This window comes from Pteronotus mesoamericanus, unplaced genomic scaffold (genome assembly GCF_021234165.1).
Source record: "Pteronotus mesoamericanus isolate MK-2021 breed Mesoamerican mustached bat unplaced genomic scaffold, CSHL_Meso_final contig_164, whole genome shotgun sequence".
NCBI lineage: Eukaryota > Metazoa > Chordata > Mammalia > Chiroptera > Mormoopidae > Pteronotus > Pteronotus mesoamericanus.
The window spans coordinates 25,035,247-25,051,619 of NW_026555065.1; positions in this window are offsets into that span (position 1 = coordinate 25,035,247).

A 16,373-nucleotide genomic window follows, 5' to 3' on the forward strand; every position below is an offset into this window, starting at 1 on the left:
CACCAAAAGGTTGCAGGTTTGATTTCTGGTCAGGGCATATACCTAGGTTGTGGGTTTGATCCCCAGTCAGGTTGCCTATGGGAGGCAACCAATTAATGTTTCTATCTATTTCTCTTCCTCCCTCCCCTACCCCTCTCTATATCCCTCTTCCCTCTCTTTAAAATCAATAAACATATCCTTGAATGAAGATTAAAAAAAATTTGCCTTTAGATTTCTCTTCAAGATGGCAGAACGAGCACATACAAAAATCTCCTTGGCTCTTAACAGAGAAAAATGATAAAAAGAAAAACAAACCACTTAAGTTTAAGGAGGTTGAGCCTGTGTGGAACTACCCCATGTCTCTGACTATAACTGCACAAGAAACACTTGACTAGGACTCAACTATACTCCTGCAATGACAAATTAACACTTGTGATATATTTTTCTTTGTCATGTTAATATTGCTGCTTTTATCTGTTGTTTACCCTGTTTCTCATTTTAAAAAAAGAGAGAGAAAACCTTATGTTTATTAATTTATTTTATTTATTTTGGTAAATTAGCCACACTCAACAACAAGAGGATAAGACCCAATGATTTGGAGCTAACAGAAACCTATAATAAGAAGAGAGGCTAAAGGCAATTCGTTCATAGGAAACAGCTTCTACATATAAACAATGAAGGTAGAGTGTCCAAGGCCACTTTGTGATGGAGGCATTGTTCATCCCACAAAAGACAAAACACCTGGCTGGCATTCCCAGGTCAGTATTTACAGCTTCTGTCTGACAATCAGTAGATAGGAAAAATTCCACTAACTGGCCATCATCGGATCTTGCTTGCCTGTGGTTGTGGAATAGAGAAGAGCCATCGGGGGGGGGGAGAATGGGAGCCAGGCCCTGCTGCATCTAGTCATAGCCTGCAGTGTGGTGTTACCAGTGGTGGCTGGGGAGACGATAACTGCATCTTGGCTTGGTGACGCACACTTGGATTGTCAGCATAAGGTAACTAACCGTAAAACCACCTGACAGGGAGGAGAGTCTACCAGAAAACACTCCCAAGCAAAATAAGCCTTTAAACAAAAAATTGCAAAACAAATAAGGAAGTTTTCTGTGATGAGGACAATCAGCAGACCCAAGAATCGTTGGAGGTCTGTAGGATCTATAGATTCAACACATGAGGAACTAGAAATAATAGTGCAATATAAAGGTGTATGAAAGTAGGTGCTTTGGAAGCATCAAATAAGTCAAAGAGGGAATGAGAGCAAAGGATTGTTAAGAACAGAAGAGGTATTAAAAAGATTCATCTAGAAACTTTGGAAATGGAAAGCGAACTCACTGAAACAAAACTTGTAGCTGGTAAACTGTAGACTAGACATGTGGACAAGACTAGGGTGAGGCAAAGGAAAAGCCCAAGTCGCACAATTTCAGGAGGCAGTTACTGTCAGGGGCAAACCTGGAACTTGCAGAAGGCCGAGAATGGGTGCCTTTTGAAATTCTGCACCCTGGGCACTGTACTTGCCTTGCCCTTGTCTCAACCCCGGGAGACATGGCTGAAGAGGAAATTATGAGTTAAACAATGAAAGTGAAGGAATAACCTACAAGGCAGACAAAGAGGTACAATTATGAAAACAGAAGTTGAGAGATTTGGAAGAAACCTCTAAAAATTGCCTTAAGAGTGTCAGAAGGAGAGGATCAAAGAAATGGTAAAGAAAAAATATTGAGAAAGATAACCTTAACATTTTCCAAATTAAAGATATTAATCCTTCAGATAAAATAGTTTTGTCATTATGAGATTTTAAGCAATTCATTATTAATTGCTGAAAATATGAAGCCCCCAAATTCCTGATTGTTCCCTGGTCCAGGCCAGTTTATTAGGGTTGGAAAAATTCTATTTAATCTCCAGACATTGGCATATTAAAAGAGAATTGTGTAAGGCACAGCTGGATTTTGTGTTTAATTTTTACACACTTGTCTGACCAATGAACATTTCATGATCAGTTGCCAGTATTCAGTTGCTTCAAGCAGCAGTGGCTCAACAGTGACTCCGTTACCTCATCACTCGCTTGGGGAGGTGAAACTATCAGCTAGTAGTTAGGAATTTGGCTGGACGGTGTTTGGGAACCACTCTCTCTACAGGTCTGTCTTTCTTGCTACTGCATATGAAGTATTTCCAGCCCCTTGTGCCTCTGTTGTAATCTGCCTCTTCTGGCAAAGGAGATGTGTTTTGCTCTTAAACTGCAACATAATAGCACACATCCTCAGTAGAGATAGTACTGCTTCAGTCCCTAAAGCTGTTTGCTTTGCTTTGCTGCTGTCACAACTAAATATGTAGTTACAGGCAGGAAGCCTGACCATTCTGGCCCAGCTGATGAACAATTTAAAAAAAAGATGGGTCATTGCTCATTTCTATGCTCATTTTAGCACTCATGCCAATTTAGGAATGGGTGCAATGGGTGCAACATCTACTTTTGTTTAATGGGTTCTTTACCACCTGGGTGGTAGAGTAAACAAAGTCTCAAGTTTTGAAGAACTTTGGGGCAGGTGGAAATCTTTACCATATAAGACAGAGAATTTTGAATAAACAATTTGAGTTAGCTTTGAAGGCTCTTTGCTTATTTCAAGGTGATTAAAATATTCTGGGTTTGGAGGAGAAATAATGCTTTGGGATTTACTCATTTGGTGTTTTTAAATTAGAGGTTTGGCATCTCTTTCTAGGAGTGAGTAATTTCTTTTGTGGTGTCTGTGTGAGACAACACAAGAAGCAAAAGAGTCCAGAGCCTGCAGTTGAAACGTGCCTGGGAAGAGCTGAAGAATGTCCCATTGGAAACTGAAGCTTGGCAGATGCTAAGTCAAAATTCTTACATGGAAAACAGAATTCTTCATGGAAGGATTAGATCAATGTGTGTGTACATGCATACATGTCTGTGCGTGTGTGCGCGTGTGTGCGTTAGCATGAAAGAAAGACAGAGAGAGACAGAGACAGAGACTGAAAAACAGAGGCAAAGAGATTGGGAGACCAAAAGACCAAGGGACAGAGACAAAAACAGATGACTTGAGAGTTCATTTAAAAACTAGGAAACTGAACTCGGTAAGGGAAAAATTAGCCTGGTCATTATCAAAGCACAAATATGAGACATAAACTAAAGATTATTCATCATGTGTCAGCTGTAGTATAGAATGTAAAAAATATGTTGTACAAAGACATGTCCCCTTTTTAAGTAGGCATGGGGTGGAGAAAGAAGTAAGGTTGGTTGTGGTCGTGCAATACGGTAACAGGATTAAATGACAGCGCATTGCAGGGTTAACGAAGATCGACTAACTTGTTCAGTTACATCCCAAGACCTTGCTCATGCAGTCTAGGGTCCTTGTTGTTCAGGGGTTCGGTATCATCTCAGTGCAGCAGTGTGGTCTGAGGAGCCTCAAAATAAACATCTATCTAAATACCCATCCTCCTAATTCATGCCACCGCAAATAGAAAATACATTATATGCTAATGGAAGAATACACTTGTTTTGGACTCAGTTAATAAAATAAGAATATTTATATTAGGGTCTAGCTTTTATATTTCACAAATCACTTTCATTTGTAGCATCTGGTTACGTCCTTAAGACAAATCTGTATTGGAGAGATACTGTTTTGCATGCAAAGTCATTGAGGCACAGGAATGTTGAAATACTTGCCAAGGCTACAGAGCTATGAAATGGCTAAGCAGAGCTTGAATTCAGGTTCAATATTCTTCCACTCTGCCAATGTGTCTGATTGCCTGTATATGAAATGCTTTTCATTATTCTATATTTTGTTTGACTTCCTGTTACATCTATGTTAACAGAAGAATGCTAGAGTCCAGGTTCATAGAAAAATACCATACCTAAATGTTCTGTTGGAAGATGATGAGACCCATAATAAATGTTTTCTTTTCTTTTCTTCTTCCCCTCCCTCCCCCTCCTCCTCCTCCTCTTCTTCTTTTTCCTCTTTCTTTTTCTTCTTTCTGAGTCACAACTTTTAAGGAAGGCCATGAGCTTTGGTAGTTTTAGGTGTTAAAAAAATCATTGGTACATTAATCATGTCTACATAAAATATTTTAGAAAGACTTTTCTGAGTTCCATTTAAGATAGTTTCATGTTAGTGTTGAGTGAATTAGTTTGACTTTCTTTCAAACTCTGTCTAACCAGGAGCAGAATGAGAAGTTTTCTGGCCAAACAGAGCAGGGAGGCTGGGTTTGCATTGTCTCTAGCTTGTTGCTGTAGTTGGCAGGTACATGGCTCAGAACGTAATGTGGGAAGAGTGCACCACATGTTTCCACCTCAAGAAGGTTAGTTTGGGTAGTAGAAAGAACCTCATTTCGTTTGAAACTTACAGCTCTATAACCTCAAATTTTCCACTTGAGACTTAGAAACAGAGGTGTTGACGGTCAGAGGAAATTTAAAAGAGACATAATCACTTTAAATTGGGGATTACATTCCGTATCTTAAAGATGGAGATAATGGACGAAAGGCAGAGTAGGTGATTAAAAATGATGTCCGCCTCTTATTTGGCATTGCAAATTAAATTCCCCATATATTTATCCCATGGATGATTGTTTCATATTAATGAATATTGATGATAAATGAAATCAGATAACTGTTTATCTCTTTGATTCAGGCAGATGTTCTTGGATAAATGGCCCTCATAGAAACAATCTTAACTTTTTAAATTTCCTATGGATAAAGCTTTGGCAGAGCCATCAGTAACCCTGGTACTCAAGTCCCACAAACATTGTGCTTCCCATTGGATATTTCTTAGAGACATGATTCCAAAAGATTGGTAAATTCCATATATCTGAGACATTTGCACGCATATTCTCAAGAGGCACATATGAATAGTAAGGCATATCAGGCCTGACTTGCCAGAAAGTTGAATAAGGAGAAATAAATTCATGTTTTTCAATTCAATATCAATAAACATTAATTCAAATATCAATTGTGTATCTGGATCTCTGCTAGGTGATTTGACATGTGTTAATCTTCTAGGTGTTTGGAAAGGTGTTATTGCCTCCATTGTGCAGTGTGAGGAGAGAGAGGCTCAGAGACAGCCCTTTCTCACACGCCCTGTTGTCCCCCTTTGGACACACCAGCTACGGGACTCCACATGGTCCAAGGCCAAATGAGCTCTAAGTCGCTAGAGCACCTTTGCTTCTTCCAACATTATTTTTCTAGAAGGCTGGAGGAGAAGTATCCCTAGCGCCTGAACATAATGACATTGGTTTTCTAAACCTCAAGCTTCTGATGCAAGGTCCAGAGAGGTTTACAGGTCCTCACCTTTCTCTTTGGAAGCTGGGAGGGTGTGAAATAATGACCAAGTCAGCTCTAAAATGCTACCTGAGGAATGCTTCCAGAGGAGAAGTGGGCTTGGTCGGTTATTTGACTTACTCATCCCAGTGGAAACCTGAATGAGGCATTTCACAGAGCTATGGAAAGTCAAGTGTGAAAATACTTAACATGTCATTTAAATAGCCAAAGAAGGTGGGGGGGGGGAGTCAACTTTGGGTGAAAAAAATCCAAAAAACAAAAAAGCAATTGGAACATGTTCCTTGGCTCTGCCATGAACGCAGTTTACATAGTCATAAGAATAACTGTGATAAAGCTCTACCGGGAGGACGTGGGAGGGACGATGGCTGTGGTCGTTGTGGCATTGGCATGGGGAGGTGACACTGTGCGTGTTTCATCTGAAGGCCCTGGAAGTGTCTGGGTAAAAGTGTCACCCTCAAAGAGCCAACATCCCAGTCTCTAGATAGCTCAGGAGAACGCTTCTACTTTTTTTAAACTTGAGGCTATCCAATCCTTTAAAAAGGACCTGCAACTTTAAACCTATATTCTGAAACTATAAAAATGCCTCTAATGTAATTTCTCCACAGCTGCAATTTTAGGAAACTAACCAAAGAGATGTTACTCTAAGATTTTTAAACAAAAGAGTTTTCAATTCTTTTTTAAATTATTGACATAGATAAAAACTCCATTTTTACAATTGTGCTAATCACAATCATCTTTTCGAGATTGAAATTTGAATCATGAAGCCACTAGCCTTGGGTAATGGAACAAGTGGACTCTGCATAGGCAGGTCCCTTCCTCTCTCTGGGTGTCCGTTTTCTCCTCTGCGAAGCGAAGGAGTTGATCTACAAAATCTTCACAGTTCCTTTTAGCACCACATTTATGGTGGCAGAAATGGAGAACCGCCCCCACCCCCACCCCAGGGACCTGTAGGCCTGGCCCCCAACCTTAGTACGGACAGGGTGTCCTGGTCTTCCGGGAGTGTCCCCTCAGGTTCGGGGCTGGGCCTGTGTCCCTGGGAGCGCCCTCCAGCCCTGGTTCCCAGCCCAATGAGGCCAGGGAGTCTTCAGCAGGCCTCAGAAACGAGGGGCCGGAGAAGCTTAGCTGGGTTCCTACCACAGACAGGACTGTTGTGTGAGGGATGCTGGTATCCCAGCAGGCTGACTTCCAGCACTTTTCTGGGGAAACAGCCTTTGTTGTTATCAGGAAAAACAGGCTAACAATATTTTTACATGTTCACACTTGGCCCTCCATCTGGACAGTGAGTAATCTGACTTGGAGAGAGTGTTTACAGAAAACAGCCAATGAAAAGAGCCTCTTGGAGCCAGAGATAAATATAAAATGGCAAAAGGCAAAGCTTTTCAAAATTTCATTGTCAGGCCAAGGGCCAACTGATGTTGCTGGGAATGCTTCTGTCTACCAAACCAGGTGGCTGTGCTTTCCCAGCCAAATTCTTTGTCTGCCTGTATCCCACCCGGGGCTTGAAGAAGCAGTGTGTTCAGTGGGTATCTGTAGTCTGTGCTCTACTGAGCCCAAACTCCCTAGCTTCTCCTCCTTTGAGCTCCATGGCTAATTTTAGTACTGCTTCCAAACTGTTGAACCGGAGAGGTGCTGTGACCAGAGGCTTTAGAGAATGCTCTCAGGTGTGGCATTGCCTTGTGACTGATGCTGAAGGGCTAGAGTTTTGGTTTGCAGGGCCATCCTCCGGTGGTGGGAGAAGACAGGTGGAGTCTTAAAGGGCGATGGATTGGACAGTTTTACCCATTGGTCTAGGACCAACCGTCCTAGCTAAAGACTTAGAAGTAGACTCTTTAATTTCCCCTTTTATCTCTCACACACATCCTCATCTCCCCCCTCGCCCCCCTTCATCCTCTCTGCGCTTCGTCAAAACAGGACTACTTCCTGTCCCCTGGCGTTTTCCCACATCTGCACCTTTGCTTAGGTAGTCTCTGTAACTGGAATGCTTGTACTCTGTTCTTCAGCTGTCAAAGTTTCTGATTCCCTCCAGATACCAACTAGTCAAGGAAGTTTTTACAACCCATGCTTTCCCTCCTCGAAGTCATGTCCTTTTACTCTGTGCACCTTTGTCCAGCCATTCATTTCAGTGCTCCTGGCAGCTGAGGTTGTGTCAGGCCACCAACCAGATGTCCCCTACATTCCCTACACTGGCTTCTTGCAGTCCTTCAAAGTGACCACATTTAATTTCTACCTTTTGTGAAAAGTCTTTTACTTTACACTTTAGGTTCCCCCTGCCTAGGATGCTCCCTACCCCCTCGCCATCCCATCACAGCGCTTTGCCTAGGTAATGGCCCTTCATTCTTCGGTATCATCTTCAACATTGCTGTACTAGGGAAGCCTTCTTGAACCCCAAGATGAGCTCCTGTCTACCTGGTATGTGCTCTCATGGGGCCCTGCTTTTCTCTTCATGACATTTATTATTCTTTTAATGTATTACTTAATTCTATGCCTGTTTGCTTGATGACTACCTCCCAGGCAGGCTAGAATAAAAACTTTATAAAGATAGTACCATACCTTTCACAGTCTTCCCTGACTCTTTAATTCCTAAAGCGGTGTTTAGTGTGTAGTAAATGGTCAGTGACTGTTTGCGGAATTACTGGATGTGTGAAGTGTGAATGTGTTTCCCCCATTGGACTCTGAGTTCCTTCACAACCAGTGACCAACCTCTGCTTCCAGGGCCAGGGCTGAGTGCTCTGGTTGGACCTGAAAAAATTTTTTTTTCTGTGTGTGTCTGGTAAGATTTACATTATAAAAATGACCATTTTAACCATTTTTAAGTGTACAATTTAGTGGCATTAAATTCATCTGCAGTGCTGCGCAATCATCACCAGAACTGGGATGTTCTTGCCAGGTTTCTCTTAATGCATGCAAGGAGCTGGAAGCACAGGGGGAATCAGAGTGCAAGGTCCAAAGAGAACTTTGGGAATCAAGGAAGAAATTAAAAATGCAAACGATCACGTCTACAGAGGTAGGTGGTGCATAAGAAAATCTAGAGCTCAGTTAAAGGGACTTGGAATGAGTTCAGAGAACAGCGGGGTTCCAGAGATGGAGAGAGGCGAGTGTGGTCACAAGGAGCCTTGTGTAGGCTGCAGGCTCATTGTAACTGCATTCATGGGCAGAGGTGTTGGGAGGCCAAAGCAGCTGGGACACCAGGGCCCGCCCATGCCTGACGCCTCTCTTTATGCCTGGAATGTCTCACAGGGTTTGCCACGTGAGAAGGCGTATGATGAAAAGTTTATATTAAATTGAACTTACGGTTTAAGGTAATGGTGGAGGATGGGTTGGATATTCAGGATGAGACGGGTATTCACAATGTGATTACTGCCTCCTTGGGCCAGAGGTTAGGTGTGTCTAGAATGATCAGTTGCCTCTAGCCTCTCCTTTCACACACCTCAAAAACTCTGGCTGCAGCATCCCAGAAGGACTGTCTTAGCTTCTTTATTTTTCAGATAGTAAAAATGCAGAAGACATTGAAAGGGCATTGAGGATGAGAAACCAGTTCGCCAAATGCCCAATTTTTATGTAAGGAACAGGTCAGCCAGGGAAGCAAGAAGCAAATTAGTGCTTGTGTCCTTTCGCTAACCTCTGGCACAGCCGACAGTCTGTGAACCCCCCGTCCCTTCCCCACCCGCATCCTGCTGAACTCGGGTGTTGCAGGAGCGGTGATCAACGAAGGGCCTTACTGTAGGCGTGGACAGGTTTTGCTTTCTGCCCTTTGATTTTGTTCACATCATTGATGGACTTGGACTCACTTGCCAAAACCTTGGGATGGAAAGAGCCTGTCCTTTCACTGACACTGGGAGCAGAGAGGGACAGTGAGTGCTTCTGGGAGGAGGCGGCGGTCGGGGGCAGAGGGCGGTGGCCATTATTCTTTGGCAACTCTGTCTCTCTAGTTGTAAAAGCTGCCACTGCTGGACACAGTCAAGATTCTCTGAATGAGAGGAAAAAGGGGAACAGTTCAGGCAGTAGACACTGGAGATAAGCAGGTGAAGATGAGAATTAGCACGAGTGTTATAGAGCTGTGAAGTGGTGAACCCAGGGGGTACAGAAGAAGTAGGCGGTCAAACAGTGAGAAATATGGATAAACAAACTTTGGCCATAGGATGAAGGACCATGAAAGCTCAGTCAAGATATGAAGGTTTGAAAAAATCAGTTATAGGGAAGCACTGAAAGTTTTTGAGAATTTATTAAACAAATTTTCTTGGATGCTATTATATTTCAGATACTAACATAGGCTCCGGGAATATAGTAGCAGATGAGCACACAGTCTTGGGAGGGAGGCAGTTAAGCACCAGGCGATTATAATGCAGGGCCTACATAAAAATGACATATTAAACAACCTAAAGATATGACTGGATTAGGAGGAGTAAAATTAGTCATGGAGTTCTGATATAAAGCTTTTGCAATAATTGAATATATAAGTCATGAATGTCTTGAGTATATGGTGGTAGAAATAGGAAGGAATGGACCGGGGCGGGGGGTGCACTTGTGAGGAAGGATAGTACCTGCAACATAATTTGGCACTAGTTTGCATTCACTATAACATTTGAATGAATGAATGCAGAACTTTGTGACTGGATTTCTAAGAGGATAGCAGAAAAATCAGCTACATGGTTTTGAACCAGAGTGATAGAAAAAATAGAGATATTAATGACAGAACAAAGAAACTGGGGAAAAGGGAAGGAAAGAAAAGGAAGATGTTGCATTTGGTTTAAGAAGACACACTGAATTAAAATGATGGTGAAACAGCCCATAGGAAATGTCTAGTTTGTAGTTAGGAAATAAGGCAAGCAAGCAAAGAAGTAAACAAGCCTTGGAAAGAGGTATTGGAGAAGACATGTTAGAACAGGCTTGGAGAGACTCGCTTAAAGTCATTAGTCAGGTAATAATATTGGAATACATCAGGTTGAGTTCTCTGAGAAGGAAAAATAAAGCTATAAAAAGGAGTTAAGAATGATGACTTAGACGTTACTCACACTTTTCTCCTAATGCCTGAGGTCTGCGTTCAGTCTTGCTGCTTGACTTCCTGGTCCCCTGTCTGGGGTGAGCTCTTTCCCTGGCTGCTCACCAAGTTCAGCCTTTCCCCTACATCTTCCAAGGTTGTCTGCTCTATGGCTGCAGCTCTAGACTCAGGTTTACACACAAGTGGCTGAATCTTCCCTAGTGTTTCCCAGCCTCTTCTTAGCAGCAGGTAGACCCTGTTCTAGGGTCACATAGCTATCGCTGGAATTCTAATTTAAATTGGATCGAAACTCTATCACCCAATGGCCCCAGACCATGCCAATCCCTGCCATCTGAACTGCTGCTTAGAGATTTCTACTGTTTTTTTTTTCACATCCGACCAGATGGCCTGGGCCCAGATATGATTTGCCTGCTTTGGAGCACCCTGTTCCTTGCTCCACTGATGTTCAGGTCCCCAACTCTGGCCCATCCTATTTTTACCTCCTGCCTCTTTGCCCATTGGCCTCCCAGCTAAAAGGCTGGCATGCTTCTAAGCCTGGGACAAAGTGGGGAGTGTGCCACTCCTGGCAGGCCTTTCCTTTGGTCCCAGAGAGAACGGAGTCCTAACCAGGATTACATAAATCTGCCTGGATTATTTTGCCTCCATTTGTTTTCTGAGGTCATCTCAGCAGGTTTTGAGGAGAGCTGCCTTTCTATTATGTCTCCACATGGCCTGGAACTAGTGCAAGCCATTGCAAATATTTGTCCCTTTCCTTTGGACTATCACCATCGAAAAATTCATGAATGTCTGTCACAAATGAAGTGACGATCTAATTTGAAAGCTTAACTATTGTAAACAAATCAGCATTCCAGAATGGAAACCAAAGGAAATTATCATGGAAACTAAGAACTGTTATGTTTTAGATTTTCTGAAAGAGAAGGTGTAAGATATATATTTTTTATTTGTTGTGCATTTTTATGAATGTTCCAGCCATTCACAGTCAGTAAAATACCCTGAAACTGTATTAGCATGCCTTAGCGACAATTTTATTTACATAAAACTATTTTCAAGTAATCTATGTTTATGAATTCAAATTCAAAATGAAGAAAAGAGTGAAAAGTATACAAGTATAATCTTCTTATATCCCATCCCCCAGTCTCCCAGTTCCCTGACTTAGGCCAACCATCCCACCGCTGACTTGTATTACAGTTCTCCTAGAGATGGTCTGTGTAAGCGCACACATGCATACACAAACACACGTGCACACATCTCTTTTTTCCTTTCAACAGTTGTGCATTATGCAATCATCTGAATTGTTCCTTTTAACTTACAAATCTCTTAGGGGCTATTCCCTGTAAGTTTAGTGCTGCATTATTATTTTTAGAAGTGACAGGGCATTTTTTGGGAATGTATATAATTTATTTAACCAATTATTAATAAATTAAAATAAAAGGGTCATTGGTTCAATTCCCAGTGTAGGGCACATGCCTGGTTGCAGGCCAGGTCCCCAGCAGGGGGCATGTGAAATGCAACCACATGTTGATGTTTCTCTCCCTCTCTCTCCCTTCCTTCCCCTCTCTAAAAATAATTAAATAAAATCTTTAAAAAATAAATAAATAAAATGTATTTATTGATTAAAATTATTTTTTCCAATCTTAGCTATTAAAATAATGTTACAATGACTTTTTGTACTCATTAAGATAGCCAAGAGAAAATGAAAACAGTGCACTTATGCAAAATATAATCATGAGATAAATTCTCAGAAACGTATGTCTGGGTGCAGTGGTAAAGACATTTAATAATTTCATGAATATTGCTAAATTGTTCACCAGTTATTCTAAATTGCTTGCTTTCCACTTATACTTTATCAGTTTCCTTTGCACCATTGGCCAATTTTACAACACAAAGAAGCCTAACAGCAAAGTGTCTGTGTTAATATTAAGTCAACTTAGTAGAATGAACTTTGATATTGTCAAATAAGCTGAATATTTCCACTTCAAAAACGTTGGGCATTTGATATAAAGCTAGAATTAGCCTCAGGCATAAATAAATAGAATAAATCACTCCCCACAAGATTATTTGAAAGGTTCTGAAAGGCCTACTTGATGATTTTTTTCTTAATATGAACTATGGACTGAGTGTGTCTTCTAAAATTCATATGTTAAAGCCCTGATCTCCACTACGTTATTTGGAGATGAGACCTCTGGGAGTTAATTAGGTCAAGAGGGTGGAGCATGCATAATGGGATTAGTGCCTTTAAGAGACGAGGCAGGAGAGACCTTGTTTCTTCTCTCTGCTCTCTGCTGCGTGAGGACCAAAAGGTGGCTGTCTGCAGTCAGGAAGAGGGCCCTCACCAAGAATCCAGCCATGCCGGGGCCCCCACCTCCTGCTCTGATCTCAGACTCCTGGCCTCCAGAACGTTCAGAAATAAATTACTGTAGTTTAAGCCACCAAGTCTGTGATAATTTATTATAGTTGTCCAAACTCACTGTGGCAGTATTGTACTGATGCTGTTTACTAATATTTTGTACTAAATAATTTGTCTTGTAATTAATAAAGTCCACTCTGCCTATGTTGTTTTGTGTTTACCTCACAAATGTCCTCTGAAATAGGCACAGCCTTGTATTTCCATTCTTTTGTCCAGATCAGACTTGTAAGACTTAAATGTTAACTGATTTATCCAAGGTCACTAGGACTCAGGAATTCTTTCTTCTAGAGCTGTACTCCATGCCCCTTCCATTATTTGCTTTTGCTCTTAGAGCCAGAATTACCTGAGGCATGCAAGAGTAAATATTGTTTCCTAGTCTTTTATTTCTCCTTTTTCTGAAATTATGGCTTCAAAAGAGTATAGTCAAAGGTATACTTTTTTTAATGCACAAAATAGCCTAAAAAGTTGAAAGTAAAAATTTTATGAATTGAATCAAAAAGTGGTGTATCAGGTTTGTTTATGACCAAGGAATGTAGCAAATCTCTTTAGAAAGAAATATTTTTCAAAGAAAAATAAAACTCATATTATTTGTAGTACAAACCTGACTTATAGTATGTTTGCTTAAAATGGAAGAATATTTGTCATGGTTAGTCTTTTCTTTTATACTTTATACTTTTTCTAATGTCATCAATACAGTCCTTAGAAAACAATGGGTACTTAGTAAATAATATAGTAAATAATCCAGTCTGACTCCCTGGATTATTTTATGGTCCATTGTTCTCAATTCATGTGCCTAATTATTTTTTAAAAATATTTTATTTATTTATTTTTAGAGAGGGGAAGAGAGAGAGAAAGAAAGGGAGAGAAACATCAATGTGTGGTTGTATCTTGGGTGCCCCACACTGGGGACCTGGCCTGCAACCCAGGCATGTGCCCTGACTGGAAATCAAACCAGCAACCCTTTGGTTCACAGGCTGGTGCTCAATCTACTGATTCACATCAGAGACAGCTGCCTAATTATTCTTAAATCTTATGCTCCTACATATAATTGACTTTTGGGATTATATAGTGCATTATTAAAAATTTGTCAATTAACATGATGTTTAGGAAACACATCATATTGATTGACCAGGAAAAAAACCCCACCATTTGCCATAAAAAAAGGAATTCATTATTGATAAGTTTTGCTGGCTATCAGAAGCATAACATGGGATCATTTGTAATGTTTTCTTATTTTGTTTTCCAGAATAGATTCCCATTTTACTATTTGCTTTTTAATGACATGTTGATATTCCATCTGTACCATGTCATACTATATAAATATGTTAGCATTATAAATACTCCACATTTGTGTTTAAATAATGTTTTTGGTTTCTGCAAATTATTCTTTCCTTGAGTGTTATGAAAATATAGGGACACTAGAATACTTACAAGAGTTTTCTTCTTGATGGGGAGGAAAGATAGTGGAAATTGAAAACAAATGTTGCTTAGGCATTCAGAACGTTGTAGAATTTCCACTTGGCTGCATGCTGAATTACTGATCAATTTGGCTCAAGAGTCAGGGATTCATCATTTTAAGAAGAAAGAAATTCGGAGAGCAGCATATGAGAAGCTCCCTGTTACAGTCCAGGCATCCATTGAATTGCCCTGATCACCTTAACCACCTACTTGCCTGAGTCACCATTTTTTTGAGTTCAGTGAAACTGTGTCCTTTGACAATAGACTTGACCATGCTTTCTCAAAAAAAAAAAGTCACAGCTGGTTTTTACCACCAGCATCTCCACCTCTGGAAAGAAGGTACCATTCTTTATTCCTTCAACAGTAAACTAGAAGAGATTTTATTTGCAAAGAACAGCTTGGGGTGGATGCATTCTGGCCACTCTCCAATTATTTAGTGAATATTGTGTTTTAGAGGAGAAATTGGCACACTTTCCCTATAAAGGACCAGATAGTAAATATTACAGGCTTGTGGGCCATATGGTCTCTGTTGCAACTATTCAACACTGAAAGCAGAAGACATTCAACTTTAAAAGAGAATATTTATGAACAAATGAGTGTGGCTGTGTCCAACATACATTTCCTTCAACAATCAAGAGTGGGCTAAATTTGGCTCATGGGTTATAGTTGGCCAACTTTTGTTTTAGAGGATGGGTAGCTTTCCAGGAACTCATTATTAATTTATTAATAATTTCAACAAGTGTTCATTGATCACATTCATTGCCATGTATTGTGAATAACTGTACTTTAAACCTGGTTTTAATAGAAGAGAACCAGCAAAACAAGCAAATTAACAATGATAAAACTATCTAGAAGAATTACTTTTCATTAAACACTGAGTATTAGCCTGTATCTATAATGAAATGGGTTCTTTGACTCTAAGCCGAGAGTACTTCTACATGTAGTCAGGAAACCATAGTCTATGTTGAAGTTTTGCTTGAATATAGTAAAACAAGATTAAATACTGTGTATGTGGCTCACGTAGTTCAAGGGTATGTATACTGGTCAAAGGAGGTAATAAATAGGGCAATGCTAAATATGAATATTTGTCATAAAATACAGTGATAGAATTTAAATTTCTTCATACATTACTACTGAGGATAAAGCATAGTCACACATAAATACTATAAATATGGGTCTTGCAATGTAAAGCTGGTACATTTATTACTAAGTCAGATTTTTGTGAGTATTGAAGTTGATATTATCTAAGCCACATATTATCTTATTTAAAATGTTTTGCTCCCAAAGGTAAGGTGTGCGTGGGAGAAGAAAATAGGGTGAACATCTATTTCTGGCTACAATGAAGATGGTAGGACCAAGGCTTTCAAGTGAGAAAGGCAGGAGCCTTGTAAACCTTTTCCATGAGGCCAGTAAAACGTGATATTAAAACTTGACAAAAATATTAGAAGAAAAAAAACTTCACTGGCTGACTTATTTCACGATCATAAGATATAAAAATGATAAATAACATATTAGCAAAACTAATTCAGTGACAAATGGAGCTAATTTTATATCATGACCAACTTAAGTTTATTTTAGGAGTGTGAAGTTGGCTTAACACTTGAAAATTGATTTTGGTGCCATAAGCATTACAAAGGAGAAAAATCATATCATATCAATGGATGCAGAAAATATTTCATAAAAATCAACACCCCTTCATGGCTAAAATAAAAAATAGGCTCATAGCATTTAAAAATATATGAGAAACATTATTTTTAATTGTGAAATATTAGAAAATATCCCACCCAGCATGGGGAATGAAACAATGAAGTCAATTATTACCATTTTGATTCAACATTGTATTAGGAGTCATCAGTACAGTAAGTGAAGAAAAATAAAAGTTAAGAATCGGAAAAGAAACAAGTAACTTGTGTTATTTGTTTATATATCAGATTTAAAGACTCAGAGGATAAACTATTAATATTAAAATTCAGTGACTTTGGAAGGTCACTGAAGACAAAGTCCATATAAAAACATAATTGCATTTCTCTGTGTCTTGAATGAATAACTGAAATTTGAGAGGAGGAAAAAACAAAAGAGCATCAAAAATGGTAAATTCCTAGGAATGAAATGCAAAACCTCTAACCAGAATGCTGAAAAAATTGTATTGAGAGAAATGTAAAAAGACCTAAGTAAGTGGAGGAAAATATTTTTGTTCATGGATTGAAGGACTCAATCATATATGACTTTTTTAGAGGTGAGAAGAA